Consider the following 10,780-nt stretch of genomic DNA (forward strand, 5'->3'; position numbering starts at 1 on the left):
GGGCAGAAATCATGGATTGCAAATCCTACGAAATAAGTATAAGCCATACAAAATTTTCAGAAACAAAGCTCTACTAACTTGCTTATCTATAAGACGTTTTTCAATGTACTGTTTGCTTTATGTTCTCCTGTAAAGTCTTCCCTTTCTCTTTTAATTTAAAATCTATTATATATTAAAATAAGTTGTCGTATATCATCTCAATACAAGAGAAACATATTGAAGGATCCAAGTTTTCCACAGGCTCTAAATAGCACTAGTCGCTCAACTAGGTCTATGAATTGAACATCTCCAAGGAATGTCTTGTTGATAAGGATTGCTTTGATACTTCATTTATATCTATCTATATATATATATATATTATAGTTTCAAAAATGTAGGTAAAATCACAAGAATAAATAAGGAAAATCATCACATGATATTCTTATACTAGAGAAAAAATATTGGTCAAGTTAAAAATTGACGTTTTTAATGTTGTCCTCATGGTGTTTTGATCCTTGATATAATACAAAATGATATAAAATGTGACGGAGAGTATATTTTAGCATGGCAACATAATATTCAGTTCTGCATCACATTAAACTAGATTCTTATACAATACAAATGTAGTTGTTTAATAGACAAACCAAAGTAATCTTTCTTTTCACTAGTATTAATATAATTTTATTTTTGCGTGATGTGCATGTTGTAGGGTTTGTACGTCTATCTACTTTGATATAGCTGATTGGCATATAAACATTCTAATAGAAAAACATAATTATATTCAACTGAGAAGTTGTGGTAAGGACGACAAAACATATATATATATATATTGTTCAATCATTCAAGCTACATGCGAACATATAACGATTTTCTACATGTTTTCAAAATTGTATTATCAGTTGAAAAATAATGATAATAAATACAATAAACTATAAAAAAGGGGAAACATTTTAGTATACAAGATAATAAGAAACTTACAAGTACAGGCCAGGTAAATATAAGCATTCTAGCCATTCTAAGAACAACTGTGACTCTGTGATCGTATTGATGAACATATTGTCTATCGTGTGTGATGAACAACTACAAGCACTATTTTCGTATAATTGTAAATTAAGAATTAACACTAAAATACTTTAAAAAAAGATTTTTTTTGATGCAAAAATAAACTGTTCAAAGACACAACGCAAAGACGAAACAATCAATCTTACAAAATCTGTAATCGTGTGAATAAAGGCAGCAGTAGAATACCGGCGTTCAAAACTCATAAATCCATGGGCAAAACAAAATAGGGGTAACAAACTAAAACTGAAGGAAACGCATAAAGTATAAGAGGAGAACAACGACACAACATCAAAATGTAACACAAATTGAAACGGACTAAGCATTAGACAAAAGCATATGAGAATAACAAATACAACATAAAAACCAAATACATGAATTTGGGATAGATAAGTACCGTGACACGTCTTATAGTAATGTTAATTCACACTCAAAAATAAAAAAAAAAGAAAACGACACAACGTTAAAATAAAACGCACACAGATACGAAATATAATACAACAATGGTGGGTCGAACCTGGTTGTGTGGTATGTCAGACCTCCCTATTTTATGGCCATGTGAAATATAACATTAAAATGACAACACAACATTACATGACTACAATATAAATAAATAGGAGAACACAATTGACAAAGAAACACACGAATAATAGCTAACAAAAGGCAACAAGTTTAAAATTTTCAATACGCCAGAAGTGCATTTTGTCCACACAAGACTTACCAGTGACGCCCAGATAAAAAGTTACATTACTGAATTTTCGTGGAAATTTCAAAACAGAAATTCCCGAAACAAATAGCAAAATCAAAAGCTCAAACACATGAAACGAGTGGACAACTGTTTTGTTTTTGACTTGGTACAGACATTTTCTGAAGTAGAAAAAGGTGGATGACACCTGGTTTTATAGTTCACTTAACCTCACATGTAACAGTCGCAATACCATTCAAATATATTGACAACGATGTGTGAACAAAATAAACAGATATAATAGGCAAAAATATAAAAAAAAGAGGTACAGCAGTCAACATTATGTTATTATTTGAATCATTATAAAAACAAACAATTTATATGTAAACATTTACCGTGGTACAATAACACAATGTCGGGACGTCTAAGTATAGAGGCATTTCATAATTAAAAAAAAACACAAAAAGCCATATACAATGATATAGACGAATAATATTAGCAAACAAAAAAAATAAAGGAACATTCATACATGTATCTTTTAAATCAATTTAAAAAAAAATATAATTCAAAGTTAAGGTAACACGATACCGAATGACGTTACGCCATGAGTTATCGTTCCTGACGTTATCGAATAACGTTCACACATATAAGCCAATGCAGCGGGTTTTGTGTGGCATTTTTAACGGTAACTTTCCCTAGATGCAGAGTGCCGAGAGTTTTGATGCAATACGTAGCGGTTATTTGACATAGATTGTTTTGTTGTTTTCCGGCAATCATTCTGCTCATTGTTAATCTTTTAAAAAAAGTATTACTTTACTTTTTAAATATTCGGTTTCTTTGATATTTAAGCATCTGCACGCTTTATCTATATATGTTCTTATGCATAATAGACACAGTTTTATCACTTTATTTTTATTCTTGGAATAGATATAGGAAGATGTGGTGTGAGTGCCAATTAATGAGACAACTCTCCATCCAAATAACAGTTTATAAAAGTAAACCTTTGTTTATTTTTGCAATAAGTACTTATTCATGATTCACGCCGTATCCCCATGAATTTTTTTTTTTTAAGTAGAAATCTAATTTATAGAAGCTTAGGATGATGTGTGAAAAAAACGGGGAATTTTACAACTATTAATTCGTTTTAAAATGGTCATCAAAAACACCGCTCGGACAAAATTGAAATTTATTTGGATGAGAATCCGGATATAATTAGGGGGAAAAGCACAATACAAGCAGACGTTGAAAATCATACAGAAAATAGTTTGTTTGTATGGAATGTAAAAAAGTGGTTATTTAGCCGAATAACTTTTCCTGTGTTCCATGTGTGAACAGTCTCTGAAATTCATTGGTCTGTACAGAGTAAATTCGATATAGTTTTGGAAATATTTTAAAATACAATGCCAGCTTTGTAATCGTATAAACCACGTCTACTCAGGACGGACAGCGGAATGAAGCATTAGAAAGTTAACGAAGGCTGAGAAATACATGGGCACTTGATTCGGCAGAAATAAAATAACAAAATGCAGGTTCCGTTACAGTCTACAAGGGGCTGGCTGTAGTCAGACCGGTTCCGTTTTCCCTGATTCCATTATAAATTTTTTTTCGAAATTTACATGCAAACGGCTGACTTTTTATTATTCAAACGGCAAGAGACTGTAAAAAAACTAGATCTTGAAATCATTTAGATTTTATATTCGTGTTAATTTAAGCTTTCATGGGTATTCGGTGTTTTTTTAGTTTTGAGTTGGAAATAATGTACATGTACAAGTTGGGAGACAAAACGACTGAAGAAAATTAACAAAGTTACCTTTTAGGGCTTTGAGGGCCATATTGCTCGCATACTAGGCGTCGGAGAAGGCCCGGAGAGTTTCTTTCTTAAAATTAGTTTTTAGAACAAGTATACAAGTATATATACATGTATAGCGTCAGTTAAAATTTTCCCGACCATCATCGCGGATGCCCTGCCTCTATTGCAAAACCTACCTATTGTATTTATTGTTAAATTGTTCTCGTCTTAAACATGCATGAAATATTTTCCACTGGACGTTAACCAACCAATAATCAAAGCAACCAATCCTACAATTTACACCCGTCACTTGGAACTTTAGTTGTTAAATTTAAATCCTTGCCTCTAATTAATCCTCTAATTTTTTTTAAAAATTCGACAAAGTTTAAACGCAGACCGCGAGGAAGACCAAAATTGAACAGTTACGCAAAACTAAATATCTACGTTAAAATTACCGCTTGTTCATTTTACAAGTGGGGAAACATGAGACTTTATTTGTAAAAGTACAAGTACAAATAAAAATAAAAAAATTGTGTACATGTACATGTTATGTGTACAAAAAGTTGGCTGATAGAATGATAAATGGAGATATGTGATATGCAATTTATAAGATAGCAACAGCTGGGCATTTATTAACTGATATCAACACCTTGAAGACATCAAGAAAATCGTGACTAATGCTAATTGGAATAGTATCTTTACACTTCTTATTTGTAGTTTTAGTAAACGTTGGAAGATTTTTAGTTTTGAGTATGTGTAGTATAATTGTCACAGTAACATTTCAGTCTCTTGGTAAATATTAGTTTAAGTCTTAAAACGTTTGCTCTTCTCTAGAAAATTCAAACCATTATGAAATATAAGGAGATGTGGTAAAATTTCCAATTAATCAACTATGCATTGTCACCAAATTACTTATAGAGCACGTATCATCATATTGTTTTACATTTGTCCGTTCGATTGTTAATCCTGCACTTAGTATATATAGGGTTAATTCGGCTAATTATTTAGGACTACAGTAGTTTTGCTTCAGCTTTAAAACTATGTACCTGGTGTTACTACTCATATTATAGGTGCGCATATCGTCTAGAGTTTCTTTTTTGTTTCATGACAGGTTGATGGATTAGGCATTTTGATAAAATACAAAGGCACACAGAGTACAGACTCCGGCTTACATCTGATACAGGTTGAATTTCAAGCTGGAACTTTTAAATTTCGCAGTTGTTTTACTTATATAAAGAATGCATATATGATCTCAAGATTTGTTATGTAAATAATTTTTCACAAATGACAGAATGTTGAAATTTTAGTTCATGCAAAAATTTCAACAAGAATGTTGAAATTTGTCATACAGTTTGCTAACCCGAATAATTCAGTCCCTCCCCGTGATCGATCTCTCCTACTTACTTAATGTAGTTAGCGGAATATAACGACTGAATTATTCGGGTTAACAGTTTACAAGGTTTGTCCGACTTGCTGAGCAAACAAGTAACACATTTACACCACACAGAGTACAGTATACTACATGTATTGTATGTACCAAGTCAAGAATATGACAGCTGTTTATCATTCTTTTGATGTTTTTCAGCTTTTAATTTCGTCATTTGATAAGGGATTTTTTCGTTTTGATTTTTTCTTGGAGTTTTGTTTTTTATTTTTTGGAATGTGTATTTTATCATGATCATGATTTTCACAAATAACAGAATGTTTAATCTTTTTTGACTGGTGCATCAAATGTGTCTTTTATAAACAACTGTTTTCAAAATTGTAGTGTATCGTCCCGAACATGCATGAACTATTTGCCACTGAACGTTAAACAACCATCAAACCGAGCAATTAAAAAACTGTTAAATGAATCAAATTTTGTTAAATACCATATTTCTGCATCCCGGGATGCAGTGATGATACCACCATTGTCTAATATGATGGAGTTAAAAATCAGTAATTCGGATGAATCTCACGTGAAATGTTTCATTTAATTTTCACGTAAACTTAACAAAAATCTGAAGGCATTTTTTATGGTTTTAATCAAATTTTAGAACAAAGATATTATTTAAATAATTTTATTTCAAGTATTTACGTGAATTTAACGTGTACAAAATTCCGGTGATTTATGCATGAACTATTATCATAAGATTCACATGGAACCTGTTCACGCAACATCGTTTGATGTGAAAATCGGACGATATTGATATTAATTCATATGAGCGAAATTCCATGTGCAGGACGAAATAAAATTATATCTGATTTAGTAGAATTTTATATTGCATTACTAGGAACTTTACGACAGTCGACAGGGGAAATGAAAATAAAATATACTCATTCAGATCCCGACACATATGTTTTTCTCCATTCTCTGAGAAGGAATAACGTTATATTCCGTACACCATAACGTCACACGGTTTTGGTCAAATTCTAGGCCTATCGATCAACTTTGAAGCCATTTATTTCAAAAACAAGCATGGTGACATATGAGATTCTATACGTGTATGGATTCACTATGCAATCCTGGATATTATGTTAGTTTTTTTGTTTTTCTCCGTATATAAGAAAATAGCCATCCATTCGAAAATCTAAAAAGGTAAGCCGAAAAAAAGGCATTTCCCTTATATACCTAAGTAAATTTGTCGCCAAAATTGACGTTTTCTTATGAAAATTACAAAAAAACAAAAATGGTGACCCCCATTTTTTATTACATATTCCGATGTAACTCTATTCAAAGTACACGTATGCGAAAAATTTTGGAAATCGGGAGATATGTCATTCAGTATCGTGTTACCTTAATGAGGAATACAGTAATCAGTAATCAAATACAAATAAATAAGAATTTTTAATGAGTAATATACAACAAAGACGACTTCCAAAATGTCATTGATCAAATACAACTTGTGTATTAGTTGTCCCGGAGAAAGGCTACACCATTGACTTCACAACCCCATTAGTTTTGATCAGAAAATCCCTGCCAAATTTACGTGCCGCATTTGACATTGCTAGTTCAATAAGTTGGTCCTTGCTATTAATATTTACTGTGCTAAACAATGGTGCATGGTTTAATAAAATTTAGACCATAAAACAAAAAAAGAAAAACAATCATTTACACATGCTCACAATTATGTTTCAATTTGATGTTTGCACATGTAAACCTCATGTTTGACAAATACATAAATGCGTCTTTATTACTTTCAAACTCAGACAAAACATAGCTGCAACAATAGCAACATAAACATGATAAAACAATACGAAATAAAAAATCGATAAAAAACATGACAAAAATCTCATGTTATCGGGATGATTTAATCTAATTCATTTGAATTTTGTTATAATTTTCATGAGTTTCGACTTCCGCTAATGCTGACGTCATTGACGTTCCAACGTGGACAAACAAAAGAATATTAACAACGGAACGTAGTTCGTGCTATATTCACGACACAGATATCATAAATGTACGTGATGAGTCTTCTGTAGACTAATTGTGCACCCATCGTTGCAAGTAGGTGTTTATTTTTCAATAAAAACAGAACAGACAAAGTACGAATTTGGAATAGATGAAAAAATATTCTAAAGATGCCAACATTGAAACACAAGGTACAATATTTCTTCAATACAACGACAACAGATATCTGACAAGGTCAGAATTTTTTTTCTTTCAAAATCGTAATAAGAACCTGATATGCAATTCAAAAAGATCAAGAAGACAAATGAAACAATAACGTTAAAGACATACAAATAGTCTGCTGTAGTTGAAGTTGACTGTCATTTTCCTGACTTTTTACAGGCATTTCAAATGTAGAAAATGGTAGATTGAACCTGGTTTATAGCGTGAATCCTCTCACTTGTATGACAGTCGCATATATTCCATTATATTTACAACGAGGCGTAAACAAAGCAGACATAATAGATACAATTGTCAAAATAGGGGTAGAGCAGTCATCACTGAGTCACAAGCTCAATAAGAACAAAAACAAACAAATATTTAACAAAGAAACACAAAGATCATCTATCAAATTAAGCAACCACATTCATTGCTTACTTATATATGTATTAAAATCAACTTATTAAGGCTTGACATATTTGAAGTCCTGTGACTACATTTACATCAACCAATTAAGAGTGGCGTGTTTGACGTTAGAATGTAAACGTCACACAGAAAGAAATAAAAAATAGTTAATTCGCTCCAGGGTAGTAAAATTAAAAGTTTTGTTAGATCTAATTTCAGAATGAGACCAAGATATAAAATCATCCAGACGTTCTTTAGAATTTAGAATACACAAATGGTTAATAACACTATGCTAGTAAAATAAGACAATGCAAAATCTATTTTTTTATTTAGAATGTGATAAAAAAAAAAACAATACTGAGTCCGGACATCTCTGGTTTTAATAAGTTGATAAAACCTCAAATAATTATAATGTATGTTATTTTTATTAGATATGAATTATCAAGTCTATAATAACAAAGAAGACTGGGTTGTGCATACATATCCAAACATAAGACCACTGACAATGGACATTCTGATGTTAAGTCCTTTAAATACCTTACTTACACACGAATAAATGTTTTTGTTATTTGTATTATTTTTGTAATCATTAATTTTATATTGTAATCAATAAAATCAATGTTAATCATATCTTAATTTGTATTAGTTATTTTTTTCTTAAAGGGCGTCGTGATTGACAAAAAAAAACTATTATAAGACTTGTTCTATTTTTATAGTTTCTTTTGATAGATATTTTGACATCGGACTTGGATTTCTTTTAAACTGAGTTTAATTGTGCGTATTGATGTATGTTTTTTTACACTGGCTGGAGGTAAAGGCGAGATTGAGATCTAATAAAAATCATGTTTAATCCTACTGCATATCGTTTGTACCATGTCAGGAGTTTATGACCTTAGGTAGTCTTGCATGCTTTTCATTTTAGTTTCTTACATATATTTCGTAGTTTAGAATGACGCCTGTTATAACGACATGGCTATGTCGTTATTTTGACATAACATGTCGTAATAACGATATCGCTATATATATTAAAGAATATGTATTATGATATATGTTATATATACTTGTATTGGGATTGAATTAAGATATATTGTACGGTCGGTCTACTATTCCACTATTCTAAGATCTATAGAGTATATAAGTTAATCACAGAAAGTAACCAAAGAAGGTTACCACAGAATTTGTGGAGATGCAAATATTAAACTTTACAATACAAATTAATATCTTTAACTAATGAATTCAAATAGCAAAAGCTATGCAATTAACAAAAATATACCTATTTTAAGCTTCATGTAAATTATTTAACAAGGACATACATTAAATATGAAATTTAGAGTTAAACCAAGGGAGCTGATAATTAACTAATAATACTGTCTGTCACACAGCATTGCGGTGACTCTCCCTCTGGTATCTTTCGTCCCTTTTTATAGCTGACTATGCAGGGGTATTTCTAATTATTGAGGGCATTATGATGACATATAGTTGTAAACTTCTGTGTCATTTAGTCTCTTGTCAATCATTATACATATTCTTCATAGTGATGTCGTTATTACGACATGCAAAGTTCTGACTCTTGTAGTTTACCTTTTCTTTTGCCCTTTTTTTTAGATTAATTCAGCTGTTACTATTTTGTATGCGTTTTTGAATTTTTTATATAAATTGCTATCAAACAAAACTGAAAGGACACTCATTGCATCATGTGCATGGCTATTGACACTGTTAAAGGATGAAAGTAACGGTTCGTTGTCGATCGCAATATAAAAGAAACCAGATATATATCATAGACAAACAAAAATGTAAATCTATTGTTATGTAGTTTTCTAATGATAATCATTGTCATGATTGTAAAGTAAATAAAGCCACAAACGTCTAACTTAAAGAAAATATATTCTAATTTGTAATGTAGAATTGGATAAATATTCGACATCTGACTGCACAATAGACATTCACACTTAGAAATCACTAATATCAATAGTTTTGTAATGATAATACATACTATTATCAAGATGTGTTTCACAATGTGTGCCTGATTTTAGCTTGACCTAGATATATCTTAGAGTGCGTGCAGTTACTGAAAGTAAGGTAATTCTAAGAACAATTGAGTATCTTAGAATGAAATACTAATCAGTTCACTTTTATAATAACTATGCATTGCTACTTTGAAATTTCTATCTTTGCGCATGGACAAACATATTTTAAATAATTTAAGGTAAAAAATCGCAAACAAAAAATAAAAACAATTATCAGGAGAATAACTCAATTTTTTATGCCTTTTTATATTTACTAAGCAAGCAAATTTACTTTAACTAGAACGTGACAATTTCGTTTGCGTTTTATCAGAGTGGAGTATTGTGTGACTTAAACAAATACACTCAAATTATAGTTTAAATTCATATTATAAACATTTATATCTGCCAACATGTTATCATCGTATCATATTGAAAGCAGGTGTTTAATTAAAGTCTATTTATGTGTATTTATTTAGACCTTTGATTCAAGGTATGCGAATGAATTACATTTTTCTATTGTAGTTAACAATATATCATTTTTACAATTTAGATTTCTGTCTCTTATATTTTGCACATGATACATTTTAGGATTTTAAGCACAATAAGACATGGTATTGAAGTATAACATTTCTCTTTAAATCACTCATCTGCGGGATGTTAACGCAAATTTGTTCGCATATCTATTTCTAATGAAGCTAAAGTGTGAAAAAGAGGTTTAAGTGTTTCTTTTTTCTAAGTATTTTAACAGGACGGTAATACTACCTTTTAAAATGACAGATGTTGTATTTACGCTATTTTTCAAAAATTACCAGAACAAAAAATCAACACCGTTTATTGTTATGCGTTTAAGATACAAAAATAAAAGACCTGACAAATGTTCCTTGTGTCCACAATACATTAAAGTATACAAAAATTTAACTGCGGAACAGTGGTTGCTCTCGTTATAATATTGTCTTATTTTTGATATTGTATATCTACCTCAATAAAGCCAACAGCATAATACCGCTGTTCGAAAATCATAAATCGATCATTAGAAAAAAATCCGGGTAACAAACTAAAACCAAAGACTTTAGCTTATTGAAATTAGACGTACACGATTTATTTGTTTTACATTTAATAAAGAATTTGTTAATCAAACAAAATTCTGGACAATGGGAGATAATTTACATTTTAAAGATAACTTTATCAACGACATCATTTATATTTTATAACATAAATAAGATTTCTGCACCTTTCAAAAATTATGGACTTATTTTAGCAGGTGTAGA

This window comes from Mytilus edulis, chromosome 14, assembly GCF_963676685.1.
Source record: "Mytilus edulis chromosome 14, xbMytEdul2.2, whole genome shotgun sequence".
Classification (NCBI taxonomy): domain Eukaryota; kingdom Metazoa; phylum Mollusca; class Bivalvia; order Mytilida; family Mytilidae; genus Mytilus; species Mytilus edulis.